This window comes from Macrobrachium nipponense, chromosome 47 (genome assembly GCF_015104395.2).
Source record: "Macrobrachium nipponense isolate FS-2020 chromosome 47, ASM1510439v2, whole genome shotgun sequence".
Taxonomy (NCBI): Eukaryota; Metazoa; Arthropoda; class Malacostraca; order Decapoda; family Palaemonidae; genus Macrobrachium; species Macrobrachium nipponense.
Genome location: NC_087222.1, coordinates 747,924 through 768,409, shown reverse-complemented (window position 1 = coordinate 768,409; position 20,486 = coordinate 747,924). Strand labels below are relative to the sequence as shown.

Here is a 20,486-nt window from a genome sequence, read left to right as displayed (position 1 = left end):
TGCGGGGTTCCTCCTCTCTCTTCCTTAGAGAGATGGTGGACACTGCGGTGGAACAGTGGTGCACTGAAGACAGTGACCGCCTGTTACACCAGGCAGTCTCGAAGGCTTCTGGGCAGCTTCGAGTCACTGCAGCCAAGCTTCGGAGCTTGGCTAGCTCTTCCTCTGCGGCCAAGACATCATCCTCGTAGAGTCTGAGAGGATAGACCCAGCCTTCGACTTCTTCTGTAAGGAACGATCATCAGCCCTCCTCCCAGACCTCATTCTCCCTAGGAGAATCCGCGAAGAGGAAGTCGAAGAAGGGGAAACGCTAGGGACGACGTTCCCCCTCACCTGCTGCCGGAAGTGGGGGGTGCCTTGCGAGCCATTGGGCAACTTGGCAGTGCTACGGAGCCGAGACCTGGATAGTGGATGTCCTTTGGGAGGGATATCTACTACCCTTTGAGTCGCGGCCACCCCTCACTTCACACTCGATCCATCTACAGACGTACATTCCTGGTTCTGCCAGGGACGTAGCGCTTCGGCAAGATGTGGAGGCCATGCTGAGGAAGCTAGCTGTTGAGGTCGTACGAGATCAGTCGCCGGGCTTCTACAGCCGACTTTTCCTGGTGGAGAAGTCATCGGGGGGCTGGTGCCTGGTGATAGATCTCTCTCCCTTGAACCGATTCGTTCGCCAGACTCGGTTCACGATGGAAACAGCATGCTCCGTGCTCGATTCCATCAGGGAGAACGACTTCATGCTTTCGGTGGACCTGAAGGATGCGTATTTCCAGATACCCATCTACCAGTCCTCCACTTCATCCTCGACGGGACGGTGTACCAATTCAGGGCACTTTGCTATGGTCTCTCAACCCCCCCACAGGTGTTCACGCGAGTGTCCACGCTGGTGTCAGCTTGGGCCCATTCAGTCGGGATATGTCTCTTGAGGTATCTCAACAATTGGCTGGTCCTGGCGAGCTCCTGCTCGCAATTGCTACAAGACAGAGATTGACTCCTCGAATTCTGCCGCGATCTGGGGATTGTGGTGAACTTCGAGAAGTCAGATCTCGAGCCCAAGCAGAGGATGAAGTACCTGGGCATGCTGAATTACTCGGTAGCAGGGCGAGTCTTCCCTGCAGACTCGCGGATCAGCAGGTTCAGGGAGGCAGCTGGACGGTTCCTGTCTCGAAAGGAACAGTCAGCTCAGCAGTGGCAGGTCATGATCGGTCACCTGTCGTCTCTAGAGAAGTTAGTTCCTCACAGACGTCTTCACGTGCATTCTCTTCACTGAAGGCTAAAGGAATGTTGGTCACAGGCAAGAGACCCTCCATACCTCCCCGTCCCTCTCATGGAGGAGGTGAGGCAGGACCTAGCCTGGTGGCTGGATGACAGGAACCTCGTAATAGGAGTGCCTCTCTGCACTCCCCCTTTGGAGATGCTGCTATTCTCAGACACATCGACCGAGGGTTGGGGCGCACACCTGGAGGAGTTGCTGGTTTCAGGTGTGTGGGACCATCACGACAAGCACCTTCACATCAACGTCCTGGAGCTCAAGGCGGCATTCCTCGCACTCCAAGAGTTCCCGGAACGAGTGATGGGACACTCAGTGGTGTTGATGAGCAACAACACCACGGTAGTGGCATACGTCAACAAACAAGGGGGGCCTGGTGTTCCTCCCGTTGCACCAGTTGACGTTGCAGGTGCACGAGTGGGCAGTAGCTCAATCAGTAGAGCTGTCAGCCAGATTCATTCCAGGCAAGAGGAACATGTGGCAGACAAGCTCAGCCATCAGAATCAGGTAATTGGAACTGAATGGTCTCTTTACCCAGACGTGGCGGAAAGGCTCTGCGACCTGTGGAGGCGTCTAGTTGTGGATCTGTTCGCCACCCGGCACAACAGAAAACTCTAGGTTTTCTTCTCAGTTGTGCTGGACCCATGGGTAGCTGCAGAGGATGCGTTTCAACACCCGTGGGACAACTCCTCGTCTACGCCTTTCCCCTGTTCTGTGTGATTTGCAAGGTGATCAGCAGGGTGCTGGTCACCAGCAATCTTCGGATGATTCTGGTGGCACCCAAATGGCCGTTTGGTATCCGGACCTGCTGGCTCTTCTCTCCAAGGCACCGCGAGAGATTCCCCCCTGGTACAACCTCCCCTTCGATTTCCAAGGTCCCACAGCCGAGGAAGAAGAAGGTGGTCTCCTCCCCACCCCTAAGAAGGCTTGCTCAGAGCCCTCAAAGGGTCTGCCCCACTCCGGTGGTGCAGTTGGGGCTTCCGCTGGTCCTCCTGTTCCCTTGGGAATGGGGCCCGTCTCTCCTTCTGCAAGGAAGAAGATGGGGACCGGAGGGGTATTGGCTACCGCTGGTACCTCTTCTCCTGGTGCCAGAGGCGCTGCTTCTGCACAGGGAACCGTCCCGGACGATGAGCAGTACCGAGTGTACGGTCGCTTACAGGTGACCGTGCAGCCAGGGTCCAGACCGCTGAGCCTGCTCACCGGCAGGACCCAGGCACGGAGCAGAAGACTGGTGGCAGTCGCTCAGGTGACTCCCGCCAGACAGGCAATCGCTCTCACAGCGATCGCCCGGTTCTCAGGATTGATGTGACGGTCCCACTGGACCGTCCGCGGGCTGAGGCCAAGAAGAGGTCCCCCCCGGTCACCAGACCTAGCCTTGGCTGGGCCAGGTACCGTAACGCGTCGTGAGGATGGTGCACGTTCCCACTGCGCCAGCGGACTCTACCGGTCTCCCGACCGTCGCTCCCACTGGGACCGGACGGATCGCTTGACAGGTAGCAGCTCTCCGGTCCCTTCAACCTCCTCGGGCTACACCGGGAGGAGTGAGGCGATCAGGAGTGACCATGAGGAGTGCGGTTCTCACGGTCCTGCCATGAGGGCCTATGAGCCTGGCACGGTCCTGGGACCGAGCAGATTGTACGCCCAAGTGGTTGGAGGAGACCATGAGGGGTCTGTCATGGTTCCTCTTGTCGAAGGAGGAGGATCTCGGGAGGAGGTCTTCTTGGATGGACTGACGGTCCATCTCCCCAGGATGCAGTCACTCCCGAGATTTGTCAGCACAACGACCTCAGGGAAGGATCGGTGCTCCCTCCCTCCGAGCCTCCATCGAGGCTGGAGTCGTTCTGGGGGCCTAAGAAGGAACCTAGGACAACGGTGGGTCTGCCCCGGTCCTCCTTGGCTGACGGTGTGCTGGGCCAGGTGAACTCTCTTGTCTCTGGACAGGAGGGATCGCTTAGGTCCGGCAGGTCGACCAAGCTGCTCCCCCATCCTCTACCACGACAGCGGCGATTCTATGTGCCATTGGAAGACCCGCTGCCACACAAGAAGGTGTGCCTCTTCAACACCTGCTGTCTGAGAACGTCTGGTTCTCGCAGCAAGAGGCACGGGCCTTGGAAGTGACTGCCATGGCAGCATTCCAAGCAGTGTCCTGGCTAGATCTGTGGTCCCTCAGTGTCCAGAGTTGCGGCCTCCTCGGGACACATCACTCCCAAAGGGGACCCGGCGTTCGGGAGACTGTGTCAGTCTGGGGGTAGGGTGATCTCCTACCTCGCCCACCAGACGGCCAACCTGTGGGCCAACCTGGTCCTGAGACGTATAGACTCAGTCCTCGCTTAAGTGACCAGGTTGGCAGGGCGTGAGGCAGCGCTGGGTCTTAGGAATGGACCGTTGCTGGGTTTCGCCTCTCTCTTCCCTAGAGAGATGTGGATGCTGCGGTGGAACGGCGGTGCCCTGAGGACAGTGACCGCTTAGTACACCAGGCAGTCTCGAAGGCTTCTGGGCAGCCTCAAGTCACTGTGGCCAAGCCTCGGAGTTTGGCTAGCTCTTCCTCTGCAGCCAAGGCGTCTTCCTCGTCAAGGCCAAGAGGAAAGACCCAGCCTTCGACTTCTTCGATAAGGAACGACCATCAGCCCTCCTCCCAGACCACCTTTTCCCGAGGAGGATCTGGGAAGAAGTCGAAGAAGGGGAAACGCTAGGGACGGCATTCCCCCTCACCTGCTGCCGGGAGTTGGGGGTTGCCTGGCGAGCCATTTAGCAACTTGGCAGAGCTACGGAGCCAAGACCTGGATAGTGGATGTCCTTCGGGAGGGATATCTACTACCCTTCGAGTCGCGGCCACCCCTCACCTCCAACCCGGTACATCTGCAGACGTATGTTCCCGGTTCAGCCAGGGACGTGGCGCTTCGGCAAGAAGTAGAAGCCATGCTGAGCAAGCGAGCTGTGGAGGTTGTGCAGGATCAGTCGCCGGGCTTCTACAGCCAACTTTTTCTGGGGGAGAGGTCATCGGGGGGCTGGCGCCTGGTGATAGATCTCTCTCCCTTGAACCGATTCGTTCACCAGACTCGGTTCACGATGGAAACAGCATGCTCAGTGCTCGATTCTGTCAGGGAGAATGACTTCATGCTTTCTGTGGACCTGAAGGATGCGTATTTCCAGATACCCATCCACCAGTCCTCCAGGAAGTACCTCCGCTTCATCCTCGATGGGACAGTGTACCAGTTCAGGGCACTTTGCTATGGTCTCTCAACCGCCCCACAGGTGTTCACGCAAGTGTTCACGCTGGTGTCAGCTTGGTCCCATTCGGTCGGGATATGTCTTTTGAGGTATCTCGATGATTGGCTGGCCCTGGCGAGCTCCCACTTGCAGTTGCTGCAGGTCAGAGATCGACTTCTCGAATTCTGCCGCGATGTGGGGATTGTGGTGAACTTGGAGAAGTCAGATCTCGAGCCCAAGCAGAGGATGAAGTACCTGGGCATGCTGAATTACTCGGTAGCAGGGCGAGTCTTCCCTGCAGACTCGCGGATCAGCAGGTTCAGGGAGGCAGCTGGACGGTTCCTGTCTCGACAGGAACAGCCAGCTCAGCAGTGGCAGGTCGTGATCGGTCACCTTTTGTATCTAGAGAAGCTAGTTCCTCACAGACGTCTTCACCTGCGGTCTCTTCAGTGGAGGCTAAAGGAGTGTTGGTCACAGGCAAGAGACTTGCCCTTCTTCCCCGTTCCTCTTACGGAGGAGGTGAAGCAGGACCTAGTCTGGTGGCTGGATGACGGGAACCTCGTGAGAGGAATGCCTCTTCGCATTCCCCCCCCCCCCCCCCCCCCCCCCCCCCCCCCCCCCCCCCCCCCCCCCCCCCCCCCCCCCCCCGCCCCCCCCCCCCCCCCCCCCCCCCCCCCCCCCCCCCCCCCCCCCCCCCCCCCCCCCCCCCCCCCCCCCCCCCCTTTGGAGATGCTGCTGTTCTCAGACGCATCGAACTGAGGGTTGGTGGGGTGCACACCTGGAGGAGTTGCTGGTTGCCGGTGTGTGGGACCATCACAACAAGCACCTTCACATCAATGTCCTGGAGCTCAAGGTGACGTTCCTCGCTCTCCAGGAGTTCCAGGAACGTGTGATGGGACACACAGTAGTGGCATACATCAACAAACAAGGGAGCCTAGTATCCCTCCCGTTGCACCAGTTGATGATGCAGGTGCACGAGTGGGCTACGGAGCTGTCAGCCAGGTACATTCCAGGGAAGAGGAATGTAGTGGTAGACTAGCTCAGCCGCCGGAATCAGGTGATTGGGACAGAATGGTATCTTCACCCGGACGTGGCGGAAAGGTTCTTCGACCTGTGGGGGCGTCCAGTCGTGGATCTGTTCGCCATCCGGCACATCAGGAAACTTGAGGTTTTCTTCTCAGTTGTGCCGGACCCTTGGGCAGCTGCAGAGGACGCTTTCCAACACCCGTGGGACAACCTCTTTGTCTGCGCCTTTCCCCTGTTCTGTCTGATTCGCAAGGTGATCAGCAGGGTGCTGGTCACCAGCAATCTTCGGATGATTCTGGTGGCAGCCAAATGCCCTCAAGCCGTTTGGTATCCGGACCTGCTGGCTCTTCTCGCTGAGGCACCGCAAGAGATTCCCCCATGGCACAACTTCCTGTGCCAACCACATGTGGAACGGTACCACCAAGCGCTTCGGTCCCTGTGTCTTCACGGCTAACTGTTATCCACCATCTCTTGCGAGCGAGAGGCTTTTTCCTCGCCGAGCAGCAACATAGATGGTGGGGTGTACCTCAGGACAGTCCTATGTCAAGCAGTGGTGCCATGGGGAGTTGGTCTGTCTTCTGTGGTTTGTTGTCGTACAGGCGGGATCTCACTCTACTCAAAGCCACTCCTCGACAGGTAGCTGATTTCCTCGTCTTTCTCGCCCGAGAGAGAAGCTCCTCTCCCGTCTCCGCAGTTAAAGGCTACAGAGCCGCTCTGGCCCTAGTCCTTAAACTGCGGGGAGTGGACATTTCCACTTCCATGGAAATCTCCCTCCTGATGAGGAGCTTCAAGAGGTCTTGCCCACCCAGGGAACTCAGGCCCCCAGGGTGGGATGTGACTCTTGTACTTAGGAGTTTGACTCGCAGACCCTTTGAGCCGCTCCGATAGTCGTCAGACAGGGATCTGACCCTCAAGACCGTCTTTCTGCTGGCCCTGGCATCGGCGAAGAGAGTAGGGGAACTTCGTGGTCTTTCCTTTGATGTCAAACACTTGAGGGGATGGGGATCGGTGATGCTCAATTTCGTCCTGGACTTTGTAGCGAAGACTCAAAACCCTTCGGTCTCTGACAACCGGTTCGAGTCCTTCATGATCCCCTCCTTAAAGGACTTCACCGACAACGATGCGGATGAGATGCTGCTTTGTCCTGTGAAGGTGATACTGCGCTATCTGAAGAGAACTCGTCACCTCAGGCCTGAGTGTCGACGCCTCTTCGTTAGCACCGGAGTTACCAAGAAAGAGGTGTCCAAGAACACTATTTCTTTCTGGGTTCGCGAGGTAATCCAGAAGGGGTACTCTTCAGACAGTAGCGACGACACCTTCGTCCGAGAGCCCACAAAGTTAGAGGTATTGGTCCAACCCTTGCATTCTGCAAGAACTTGTCCATGACACAGGCACTGAAGGCAGGGGTTTGGGCCAACCAGACCACCTTTACCTCCTTCTACCTTCAGGATATCGCCCACAGGTCCTTGGACACCTTTTCCTTGGGACCTGTGGTGGCTGCTCAACAAGTTGTGTAGCTTACCCAGCTCCCTCGCCAGACAAGGTAGCAGCTCATCCTTGTGAGACTGTATGAATGGAAGAGTGAATGAGAGTGTGACTGGCTTCTCCTCCTCCTCTTTTTTCCCCTCTCCCTGTGGGCAGAGGGTGGCGGTCGTCACTACGCTGGACAGGGTGCGATGCAGGTAAGCTACGCGACTGAGCCCCGTCCTATCCCTTTCATTAGGGATAGGAACGTTTATCCGCCACTCCCTTCACAAGGGGGGGAGTGGACGCCAACAAGAGACAAACCCAAGAATTTATATTTGGCTCTTTCATAGGAACTAGTTCTTGCTTGCTATTCATAAAAGGCACGCCTACCTCACTCTTATGAATTTGGTCCAGAGGTCTGACCACTGATCCCGTGGTGCACACCCCGATCAGTTGGACAGCGGCTAGGATCCCTCCCTCTGCTCTTACGACCAGGGAGGGAACCAAGGTCGGATGAACACCAGTCTGTTCATAAGACTCAGATTCCACCCACCAATAAGTGAGTCTTCCATATGTAAAGGACCGAGGGTTTGTATTACGTGTCGGAACAAATCACAATTTGTTGTAAATTGTATTTTTCCTAACTATACAAAACTGAGGTCGTTTACACATAGTCCCACCTCATGCCACCCCTCACTCTATTCCTGGGCCTAAAGCAAAGTGGATGTTTACCCTCCAGTCGGGTGGGACTCCCGACGATTGGACAAACAGTTAACTACCGAAACACCTTGTTTGAAAGCTTACGACCGGTTCCAGCTGCGCTGTAAGTATATCCATATGTAAAGGACCTCAGGTTTGTATAGTTAGGAAAAATACAATTTACGACAATTTGTGATTTTTTCTAACCATGTATTACAAACCTGAGGTCCTTTACACATAGTCCCACCTCATGCCACCCCTCACTGTTCCTGGGCCTAAAGCAAAGTGGAATGTTTACCTTCAGTCAGGGGGGACTCCCAACCATCGGACAAGCAGTTACTACCGAACTACCTTGTTCGAAAGCCTACGACCGGTCCAGCTGCCGGTGTAAGTATATTCCATATGTAAAGTACCTCAGGCTTATATAGTTAGGAAAAATACAATTTACCTCAAATTGTGATGTTTTCATTACTGAAAGGTGCTCCGCTTTCATTGCAAACTCCGACTTTCTCACCAGCAATGAAATAGCGGCTTAGCTTTTCCAGTCCTCTGTAAAACAACAGGGATTAAAGCCGTCTTCACTGGTTGGTGTCATCGACAGTACTTTTTCTATGATCAGAATCTTGAAAGTTTACTTCTCTCGGTTCAACTGTGAAGATGTAGGTCCGCATTCACCTTAATCATTCCCTAGCATATAGTATTATTTCTCCTTAGTTGAGATTCAACTACTGTGAGAACTTCTGTCTTGCCATCACAGGGACCTCAGTCTCTAGAAGGCAATTGACTGTCGTCTGATGTGCGCATGCCTTGAGAGAATCATCAGCTCGTCTCCCAACACCGATGGCGAACAAGATAGACGATTTGAATGCAGTCAGTTGGCATCTGCTAAAAAGTCCGAGTCCATCATGAGCTACGCTGTGGACTTTGTATTGGTTGATCCATATCAGTCATTACTTTGTCCTATTGGCGTGTTGCTGTACCCATAAAGGATCGACACCCATCATGCAGTGTAAGTGTCTTTATCTGCTGTGGACTGCCATTGCAGAAGTGTCTGATGACACGTCTTTCTCTGAGTCTTACGAGACCATGAGAGACTTCTCGGCAGTTGGATAGTCCAGCGGATGAGTGTTTCATCACTCCGAAGAATATGTCGGACAGGAAGGTAGATGAGGTCTCATTGCGACTATGTTATCTCTTTCTTCCTTTGGGCCTGCCCACAGGTCCTTGGAACCTCCTTTCCTTGGACTGTGAGTGGATGCTTGCAGGTGTTGTTTGCTTACCCGGCTCCTTCAAGAGGACAAGTTGCATCTTGCCTATGGTGTGCAGTTCTAGAGGTAAGAAGGATGCGAGAGTGACTGGCCTCTCCACCTTCCCCACCTCGTCCTTCCACTCCACTTCCTTTGGTTTGAGGATAGGACTCGAACTTACACTGGCTGGTTGGGCAATTGATGCAGAAAGCTTACACATAGAGCTTCCTTTCTATGTTTCTTATCAGAATCATAGAAGCAATCCTGTTCCTTCCTCTAGCAAAGGGAGGAAGGAGACTGGCAATAATGCAAACCCTTCCCAGAACTTTGCATTAATGCCTCCGACTCTAAATATTCTTCCCAGCCCATTTTCAGATGAGTTACAATTCCTCACTTATTTCGAAAAGGCCCAGGAGTCTGACTCTTGATCATGCAGTTCCTATACTCCGATCAAGTTGTCAGAGGCAGGGCACTCCTCCTTGCTCTTATGGCCAGGAGGAATAGCCCATGTGTGCAGAACTCCAGTCAGTTCTAGAGGCTCACTCATATTCCTCCCACCGATTAGTGAGTCTTCCTTATGTAAAGGACCGAGGGTTTGTATATCGTGTAGGAAGAAATCACAATTTTTGGAATTAAATTGTATTTTTCCAAACAATACAAACCTGAGGTCCTTTACACATATGCCCAACACATGCCACCCCTCAATCTGAACCTGGGCCGAAAGGCAAAGTGGAGTGTTTACATCCAGGCAGGCTGGCCTACCCACCTGCCACATGGTAGTTGCTGCCTAACCACCTTGTTCAAGAGTTTAACGACCGTAATTCCAGCGACACCTAAAGTAATTCCTTATGTAAAGGACCTCAGGTTTGTATAGTTAGGAAAAATACAATTTACTTTCAAAAATTGTGATTTTCTTTATTTTACATACTAACAGTGGGGATTGTGATCATAGCAGTATATGTTTGGATAGCTCTTCATGTTGCTTATCCTAACCTTGGAATTGTACCTGTGACTCATAGCATGCTGTGATGTTGAACCTCGAGTGTGTGTACTGATCCCCTGCTGGAAATCATATTCATTTACCACTACTATCCTGGTGTTACGTCACTGGACGAAGCCTTTGCCGCTGCCCTGTGATGATTAACTATTCCTGATGGTAGAAGTCTCACAATGTGGAGAAATCGAAGAGGAAGAGAGAGTTTAAGTGTCGTCATCCACCCCTTCAACTCCCTGCCGTAGAAGAAGGTAGTCTCCCTTCCCCCTAAGAAGTCTCGTCACGGGTCTTATAAGGGTCTGCCTCCTCCAACTGAGGAGGCGGTTGGGTCTTCCGCTGGTTCTGCCATTTCTTCAGGAATGGGAACCATCACGCTGTATCCAGGGCCTAGCGTGTTGGGAGCCGTAGAAGTGCAAACTTCGTTCGCACTTCTGCTGCTAGTCCTAGAGGTTCTGCCCCTAAGATTAGTTCCGTGTCGGGCGCTCGCTCGTGAGTCCCTGAGTGCACGTAAATCTTCGGATTCACGTGCATCAAGAGTCGGTGACGCTGAGTCCGCTCACCGTCATGAAAGGAGCGAGTCGCTCAGGTGACTCGCACCTTGCTGGTGATCGCTCTCGTGGTGATTGCTTGGTTCCCAGGGTTGACATGACTCCTGTGGGACCGCCCACGCAGAGACTGGTGGAGGCTGGAACCTGCTGCTTCGGTAGCTGCTGCAGCCCCATCTGGATGGGAGAACTTTCTGCCGTCCTGAGGAAGTTGGCGAGGAAGTCCAAGAAGAAGAGGAAGGTGTCGTAGTCATCTTTTTTGTCTTTGTCGTTGTCTTCTGCTGCATTCTCCGCTCCTCCTTCCAAGGCTCCCCTACCGAGGAAGAAGGCAGTCACCCCCACCCCCCCTACACCACAAGAAGTCTCGCACAGAGACTTCTAACGGTCTGTCTCATCGTCCAGGTGAGACAGGTGGGCCTTCAGCTGGTCCTCCCATGCTTTTGGTAACTGGGCCTGTCTCTCCTTCCCCAGGGAAGAGAAAGACGGAGACCGTTCAGGTACCAGCCACTGTTGGTACCTCTGTTCCTGGCTCTAGAGGTTCCACCTCTGGACCAGGAACCATATCTGTCACTCGCCAATGAGCGTCACCGAGTGTACCATCACCTGTTGATGACCGTGCAGCCAGGGTCCAGGCACTGCTGAGTACCCCCCGTCCCACGCCTGGGGGGACGGCCCGCACACTCAAGGGACCCGGGCACAGGGCGGAAGGATGGTAAGAGTCGCCCAGGTGACTCTTGCCAGACCGGCAATTGCTCGCAAAGCGATCGCCCGGTACGTAGGGTAGATGTGACTGTCCCATCTGACCTTACACAATGCAAGACTGGGAGGCGGTCCCCCATGTCCCTGGGAACAGCTTCGGCTTCTTCTGGGATCATGACGCGTTGTGCGGACGGTGCTCGGTCTCACCGCGTTGGTGGACTCTACCAGTCACCTGACCGTCGATCACAATCAGCGTGATCGGACGGTTCGCGCAGCTGGTAGCAATTCCCCTGATGCAAGAGACTGACGCTACCGCCCTTGGTCCAGCTCTTCTCCACAAGGAGGTTGCTGGTTGAGACCTGCAGACCAGTCATCACCGTGGGTTTGTGATCGCCTGCAGCCCTCTCCGTCCACCGGTTCTGCTGGTAGACAGAGCAGGAATGTCAGATCTGTGTCACCTGTCCCTTCAACTTCCTTGGCTGGATACACTGGGTGGAGCGAGGCAACCAGGGGGTATGAAGAGTGCCCGGTTCGGTCTTAGGACCGGGCAGGTTGTACGCTCAAGTGATTAGAAGAGATTATGGAGGAGCTGGTGAGGACGATGACGCTTTCCTAGACTTGCGGATCAACCATCACTGCAATTCAGGTGATGATCCTGCTGGACCGTGCACGCAATGAACGGTGTGGGCTTCCCCTTTCGGTCCTCTTGAGAGGTTTTGGCCTCAACAAGGAATGGGACGTGTTGGAGGATGGTATCGGCTCTCTCCTGTCAGGTGCACGCTCAGCCCCACCCAGACGACAGTCACGGTGACTGACTGGTCTCGGTGGCGGCAGACGTTTTTCGGCTTGAGTACGAGTTTCGTAACCCTCTGTGGGAAAGCATTGTCTCCAGACGGTAACGCTTTCCTAGACTCGCTGAGCGGCCATCACCGCAGGTTGATGGCTGCCCGTGACTCGCTAGTTCTGCTAGCAAGGCGAGCGAGAGTGTCCATTCTTCCTCCCCCATTCCTTCTCTTCCTATGGCTATGCCGGGAGGGGCGAGGTGAATGAGAGGGGTCCTGCAGAGTGCCCTCCGTAGGATTCAGCGTTGGGGGACTGCGTTTCTGGAAGGACCTTCAGGTCCTACCGGATGTACATCCTCGTCATTGAGGAAGGATCTTATATGCCCATTCCTCCTTGATTTCTAAGGAAATTAAGGAGGGTCACCACCCGATGATTGTCTGACGAAATTCGGGTGGTTTCGCCGAGCGCTTAAAATTCCTCAGAATTTCTAGCACTCTCCGAGTGTTTCGGTCTTCTACAATCTGCAAACACTTGGGCAAGACGAGAATTCCTGATAAGTGTTACTATGATAAATGGGAATCTTCGCGAATGCTCTAATTCCTTGGAATTTCTGGCGTTCTCATAGTGTTTTGGTTTTCCTGTAATTTCCAAACAGACTTTCGCGGTAATTATTATTTCAAAAGTCGGGAGTTTTGTTGAGTCATTAAATTCCTTTGAATTTCTAGTGTTTGCAGGGTGATTTGGTTTTTGGAAATTTCCAAACACACGGGCAACGGGTATTCCCGATGATATACCCGTGGAAGTGCTGCTGCTGAAGGAAGTGTCACAAAATAAACTTTTTTTTTTTTTTTTTTTTTTTTTAATCATCATAGCTGCAAACTGACTTTCCTGTGTTAATTTTTTATGCTGATACAGATCTGAAGTCTGTTTGTCTATATTAGGTGACAATTTAATGTTACTGATACTTGTTGTTGTAACATATAGGGTATGTAAAGCATATCTCTATAAGGTATATTGAATACAAGATACGACACTTACATGGTTTTTTATTGTACAAAATCAAAACTATTATGTACAAATAGTGTTAGAATGTACTCTAATGAAATGCAACTTAAAATCTTTGAGATTTGGACTTTCTTTGGGTTTTTTTCTCAGGTTCATCTCTGTATAACATCCAGCAGTAGTCAAGTAACATCCCTGCATTCCAAAATCCTTGATATCATTGTTCCATTGATGCAATATCTTGATGAAAGCATTTCCCTTGCTCATCAAACACTGCTCCAAGGTTCTCTGCAAATAAGTCCAGGAGTGAATCATGGAAATGGACTTTCAGTGACATCCGACAGCCCATTGCAGCATAGGAGTCTAGAAGACATTTCACTCCATTTCTAACTCTAAGAGATCTCTTGTTGCCTAGCAAATTTACACAGAGCCATTTGAGAGGTTCCCAGGCTTTAAGCTTAGTCTCACCCAGTGTTGTGAGAAAGTAGTTGTCCTTCAGGGGTTCTTTTATCTGAGGACTTTCGAATATGCCTTCCTTCAGTTTTGCCTCAGTGATTTTTGGAAACTTAGCCCTCACATATTTGAAACCTTCTGAGCTTTCCATGGCAAGTGTCTTCATGAATTGTTTCATTAGGCCAAGAGGGGGAAGGAAAACATCTTCCGGATTTACAAGGGGCTTACTCTGTATGCTGGAAATTCCCGGTTCATATGATTTTTGTAGGGGCCACTGATTGCACAATGCACATAGTGCTTGGCAGTTGCATGACTGTCCCATAGGCATAAAAAGCAACAATACTTTGTGAATCCTGAATGATTCCCATCAACATTCCAATCACCTTCAAATCTCCACTTATTTTCCACCTGTAGTTTGTGTACTCTACGGCATTGATGTCATGACCACTTTCTTCATGACAATCAGATTCATAAAATATTAAAAGAAATAGGGCTGGAATGGACTGATGAAACTGTAACAACCAAAGAAGTGGGTGTAAAAGAAAATACTTAAGTACCTTAGCCTAGTTTATTATACAAATTATGTTACATATGTACAATGAGTACAGGTTTTAGAAAGCAGACAAAGAAATTACAGTATCACGATTATGTCAAAATAAACTCCCAATAAGTTACACTTAAATTCCTTTAAGTTCCCCAAAGAAATCATCATTGACAAAAGAAATTTAAATCAGCAGCAATACAATTAGTTACAATAAAAAAAAACCAGCAGTTAATAATAAACAACACTTAAGTCGACAACAGAATAGTACAATACAATAATGAAAGATGGCATACAGTGCATAAAAGAAAAGAGCCACATTCTTGCTCATTATCAACAGATACTAGTAAACATACAAGAGCCATACACTTGCTCATTAACCACCAATACTAGTAAAAATACACTGAAATCTGTAAGAACCACGATCCAAAATTCTCGAGGCCGACCATTGAACATCACTATGTTCAATGCGACAGCTTTGAAGCTGCCACAGAAGAATACTTCTGAACAGGGGGCTATGGGTTAGCCACCACCTCGTCCTCAGGAACTGGATTGATGCCATCCTCAACGATCGACAACTGCTACACCAAAATCCATCACCAGCAACCAGGTGATCCTCCAAAACTGCTTCTGCGGTGGTCTCAACAGAACATTGTCGAGAACCTGCCGATCTGCTTTCCAAAACCTGACTGACTCTTGTCACTCACAACGTGACATAAGTAAACTAGTCTCCCGACTAAAAGAATAGAGGGCAGTTAAAAAATTGAAACTAAGTTGTTTCAAAGTCAAACAACCTGACATTGAGGAGTACCTGCATGTTCTCGTAACACTCCTTCGTGTGTACTGAATGGAGGGTTTCTTATTGCCGTTCCGTAGTAGTACTGCCTTGAGACTTCTCTTAGATGAATCAGTGAAGAAGCGCCATTCAGATGGAACATGTTCTTGAAACAAGCAGCAAAATAACTCTTCAATGTTATTACTGAAAGAAAGCGGTCCATCAACAGAGAAGTAAGAGGTCAGATTCCCATTTCACTTTCTGAAATGAGTAATACAAATGTCTTTCTTAAGCAGATATTTTTCTTGTAGACGAGATGCCAATAGTTCAGCTTTATCCTTCGACAGTGACAAGTCTCTTACCAAATCATTCAACTCTCGAGAAAATTTCTGTGGTTTGTCTTCATTTTCAATCATGAAAGTTTTAGAAGGTACTAAAGAGGATCGATGAAATATTTTGTGAAAAATGCTTGACTCAACCATCTAAAATCATAATGAAAAACATAAAATTGCATAATGTACACAATTGGTTATAAAATACCGATCAGAATTTACCTGTATAAGACGTATACTTCTAGCAATGCTGCTGATCGGAGTTATATGCCTCTTAACTCCTCAGAAAAACTGATTGAAGGAAACCGATTGCTTTTTTTAAATCAGCGAACAAAACTACATTTATTCCTACACCATACAGTATACAAACCCTCGGTCCTTTACATAAGGAATTACTTTCGGCATAGCTGGAATTACGGGTGTTAAATTCTTGAACAAGGTGGTTAGGCAGTAACTACAGTGTGGCAGGCAGGTAGGCTAGCCTGCTCGGATGTAAACACTCCACTTTGCTTTCGGCCGTCTTCCGATGAAGAAGTGTTTGTGAGCTCTTGCTGACTGGTCGTTGATCATTTTTCCCGGTGGGATCTTTCTGGTTTATTTTTGTTTTTAAATAAATATCTATATAGGGTGTTTGATATTAATATTAGATTTAATTAATATACAAACCCACATTTTGTGATAGCCTTTATAGCCACCTCTCTACTTGTGTTAAGGCCGGCGGCAAAGGTATGCCAACATGTTATTTACATTCTTTCGTCCTTGAACGTGAGGACGAGACATGTTTTTAACGTGGGTGATATTGATCCTGTAACGAGACCTGTATTCATCCAAAAATTACGCTTACGCTTGGGAATTACCGAGGGGAACTTCAGAGGTTTGTCCTTGTTTTGTTTTTATGGTAATTTCACTTACTATTGGACGAAGGTAGAAAAGGGGGCGTGTGTTGTTGGTGTTTGGGGGATCTCCTCTCACTTCGGAGGGTGGTGCCCTTGGATGCGAGAGGAGTATCCTTATTACGTTAATCTTTTTTTCCTTATTTTACAGACTAACAGTGGTGATTCTGTTTACAGTATTATTGGTTTGATAGCTCTTCTTATTGGTTATCCTAGCCTTGGAATTGTACCTGTGACTCTTAGCATGTTGTGATACCAATCCTTGAGTGTGTGTACTGATCCCCTGCTGGTAATCATGTTCATTTACCACTACTACCCTGGAGTTACATCACTGGACAAAGCTTTTGTGCGGAGGGATCCTGCAGAGCGTTCTCCGTAGGATTCTGTGTCAGGGACTGCGTTCCTGGTGGGACCTTTGTGTCCTACTGGACTTAAGTCCCCGTCATTTGAGGAAGGATCTTGCCCATTCCTCCTCGATGTCTACGGGAATCGGGAGGGCACCACCCGATGATCGTCTGACGAAATTTCGGGACTGGGCATTGTGGACAACCAGGGAAAGTCAAACCTCGTACCCAGTCAAAGGATTCTCTACCTGGGCATGGTCATCGATATGGTGGTTGCAAAAGTTTTCCCGTTGGATCAGAGAATGGAGAAGTTGCAAATGGTGGCGCGACTTCTTGTTGGAACCACATCAGTTAGCTCATCATTGGCAGGTTCTTCTGGGAACTTTGTCTACTCTGGAGAAGCTGGTCCCTCATGGGCATCTTCATCTTCTGTCTCTAAAATGGAGGCTGAGGGAGTTTTGGTCTCCGGCAGTGGACTCACCCCTGTTAAAGGTTTCTCTGTCTCTGGAAGTGGTGGTTGGACGACCAAAATCTTTTGAAGGGTGTTCCTCTGCGTTCTCTCCCTCTGGACTTCCTTCTGTTTTCAGACAACTCCCTCGCAGGTTGGGGGGCTCATTTAGGTGGCCTCATTGCCTCAGGTGTTTGTACTTTGGAGGACAAACAGCAGCATATCAACATCTTGGAGCTGAAGGCAGCCTTTCTGGGTCTGAAGGAGTTTCGGGAGAAAGTAGAGGGTCATTCTGTCGTTCTCATGTCGGACAACACCGCGGTGGTCGCTTATGTGAACAAGCAGGGAGGCCTGGTGTCACGTCAACTTCACGCCTTGACTGTCAAGGTTCTCCAGTGGGTGGTCAGCAATTTGGTAGAGCTCTCAGCCAGGTATATCCCAGGCAAATGGAATGTGTTCGCAGACAAACTCAGTCGGCAGGATCAGATCCTAGGCACAGAGTGGTCTTTTCATCAGGTAGTAGCAAACAAGCTCTTCCAGGTTAGGGAGAGACCCATGCTGGATTTTTTGCGACCCGGTTCAACAGGAAACTGAAGATATTCTGATCTGTGGTTCCAGATCCTTTAGCGTTAGCAGAGGACATGTTCCAACATCCCTGGGACAACCTGGAGGTGTATGCCTTCCCTCCGTTTTGTTTGATCCGTCGAGTCCTGAACAGGCTGATGAGTTCGCAGGGTCTCAGGATGACTTTAGTAGCCCCTCTGTGGCCTCAGGCGGAATGGTTTCCAGATCTGCTGTCATTGTTGTTGGAGGTTCCGAGGGAAATTCCCCTTTGGTGGCATCTCCTGTGTAAGCCACATGCAGAAAGGTTCCACCAGTCAGTAGAATCCCTGTCTCTTCATGGTTGGAGGCTATCAAGTATCTCCTCCGACCGAGAGGCTTTTCTCGGAGAACAGCGGGGCATATGTCCAGCAGTCTCAGAAGGTCGACCTCTGCAGTTTACCAAGCAAATGGGCGATCTACTGTGATTGGTGTTGTAAACGGGGTTTTTCTCTACTCAGAACCTCTATTCCGCACATAGCAGACTTTTTAACCTTCCTCAGAGATAAGAAACGGTTGTCTGTTGCCGCCATTAGAGGGTACAGGGCGGGCCTGAGTTTAGTGTTACGCCATAGAGGTATTGACATCCCATCCTGGGAACATTCTTGCTAGTTAAATGGTTTGAGCAATCGAGTTCTCTTAGGGAGCTCAAGCCTCCGATGTGGAATCTTTTCTTGGTTCTGAGAAGCTTCACTAAGGGTCCATATGAGCCTTTGCGTCTCTCATCTGACAGAAAACTTGACGCTCAAGACGGTTTTCCTCCTGGCCTTGGCATCTTCCAAGAGAGTGGGGGAGCTGCACGGTCTGAGCTATGATGTGAAGCACACCAGGGATTGGGGGTCGGTGTTCTTCGAATTTGTCCCAGAATTTGTGGCCAAGACCCAGAATCCCTCTGTGCACAATGATAGGTTCACCACCTTTTCCATTCCATCACTGAATGACTTTGTGGGCGGTGATGCTCAAGAGCTTTTGTTGTGTCCTGTGAGGGCCCTGCGTTGCTATCTTGAAAGGATACAGCACCTTAGACCAGGCTGCTGCATACTTTTTGTTAGCATGGGACGTACAAAGAAAGAGGTGTTGAAGAATACTATCTCTTTTTGGATACAGGAAGCCATCAGACATGCATACTTGACTCTTGATGATTCCGCAGCCACATTTGTGCAGGCTAGAGCGCATGACGTTAGGGGTATTGATCCCTCTCTGGATTTCAAAAAGAACTTGGCTGTACGTAGAGTGCTGAGCGCTGGTACTTGGTTACGCCAGTCCACGTTCACCTCTTAAGGATGTTGTCCACAGATCTATGGAAACGTTTTCCCTGGGTCCTGTGGTGGCTGCCCAACAGATTGTGTAACTCATCATTGCCCTTAACAGGGCACATTTGTATCTTACCTAAGATGATTTTGTGTGTGGATGAGAGAATGAGTGAGTTGGGTGCTCTCTTTCTTTCTCTTGTACTTTTCCTTCTTCCTTCAGGTGGGTTAAGGAATAGACTCATCATTCGCTGGACTGGTCTGATTGTGTGGTCGCTTGGTATACAAATATCCAACCCTCTATTTGGTAGCATATGCTCTGCTCCTTGGCAAGGGGGAGTTGGGACTGGTAACAAACCCTGGTGTGTTGGTTTGTTATTGGACAGTCAAAGTTTCTCTTTAGTTCCTATGCAATGATTCTCCCATATATCATTGTACGTCTCTCAGTGTCTGAGTGGTTAGATATCAATGTATCTTTATTCTCACGGGCTTCAGTCCCCTTTCCGTAAGTTATTTCTTCTGGAGCTGGATTGGGGGTGGGTAGGCCCCCAAACCGGTTTTAGGATGTCTGTACCTCCCTCCAAGTATAAGTCTATCCTATTGTTAAGACCGAAGGTTTGTATGCGTATGAACAAATGACAAATTTTCTAAGACAATTTGTGTTTTTCATAGCTACAAACCTAAGGTCTTAACATTGTACTGGCCACCTCTAGCTGCTCCTCTGTCTTGCTAGGACATCCTGAGTTGGGAAAGACATGCTGTGGCATGGGTACATGGTCCTTGACCACTCTTCACCTGATATACGCACGCATTGCCAGATCTCACAATCATCTGCTATTTAACCAGATCCAGCTAAGCATTAGAAATATCCTATTGTTGAGACCTCAGGTTTGTAGCTATGAAACATACAAAATGTCTTAGATAATTTGTCATTTTGACAGAAGAAGCAGTCAATGTTGTTAAATTAGTTGAAAAATATTTGTGAAGAATGGATCACCAAGGTGATGAGTGAACTTGATGATCAAAATATTTTAGATTTTCTTTGTGTAAAGGCACAAAAAGTATCTCTTTAATAAAATATATAATTCTTTTAACAGTTTTGAAGATAAACGGAACTTTTAATTATACTTTAACATCTGATTCTCCTTTAAGTATGAACCTATATTTTGATTATGTATTTAATACCACCATTATTTTGCTTACCCAAGAAAATCCTATAAGAAAAAATGGGTTTTCTGTCGGGATTTTGAGCTTGTTGTTATATTGGCCTGTTGGGCTTGTGGCTGTCGGGATTATGGCATTCAGAATTTATTTGGCTCCCGAATTATGCACCGATTGAATAAAGCAGCTTGCGAGATGTAAATTATTGGGTGGCAGAATATAAAAGTTCCTGCAGGAAGACCATCACAGCCAGGCTATTTATTATTAGATGGTTGTTTATGGCATCGTTGATGTTACCTGACATAAAAGGATCAGCGAAATGAAATTGAATGTTCTCAGTAAGGAGGTTATATACATCCCTTTGAGAGTCTTGATGGTTTATGCAATTCAGTGTAGTGCTGAAGTGATCGCCCTACATTCTTGCAATAGCCTCGTCACCAATAGCCTCTCCTACTCTCTCTGATAGCTTTTTAGTTTTGCGATTTAGGGATTGAATGTCTTTTCCCAAAGACGAGGATATGAGACAAACTCATTATTTCAAAGCCCGAGAATTCTGGCAGTTGAACATCCCAAATGTTCAACAGATCAAGAGGCATGGGACTCCTTATTCAGCTCTTCAAGACCAGGAAGAGATTTCCAGTTGGGTAGCACTTCCAGTCTGTTCTGATATTTACCCAAAATCCATCCTCCAAAAGGTAAGCCTCCTATGTAAAGACTGAAGGGTTGTATTTGTGCAGGAACAAATTGACA

General features: G+C 49.5%; 2 protein-coding genes across 5 annotated transcripts in view; one reads left to right on the top strand and one right to left on the bottom strand.

The window, feature by feature from the left end:
• Positions 1-20,486, bottom strand: part of LOC135204657 (gastrula zinc finger protein xLCGF3.1-like) — a 316,463-nt gene that overhangs the window by 129,182 nt on the left and 166,795 nt on the right. The window lies entirely within an intron of this gene.
• Positions 1-20,486, top strand: part of LOC135204656 (gastrula zinc finger protein XlCGF57.1-like) — a 52,786-nt gene that overhangs the window by 28,631 nt on the left and 3,669 nt on the right. The window lies entirely within an intron of this gene.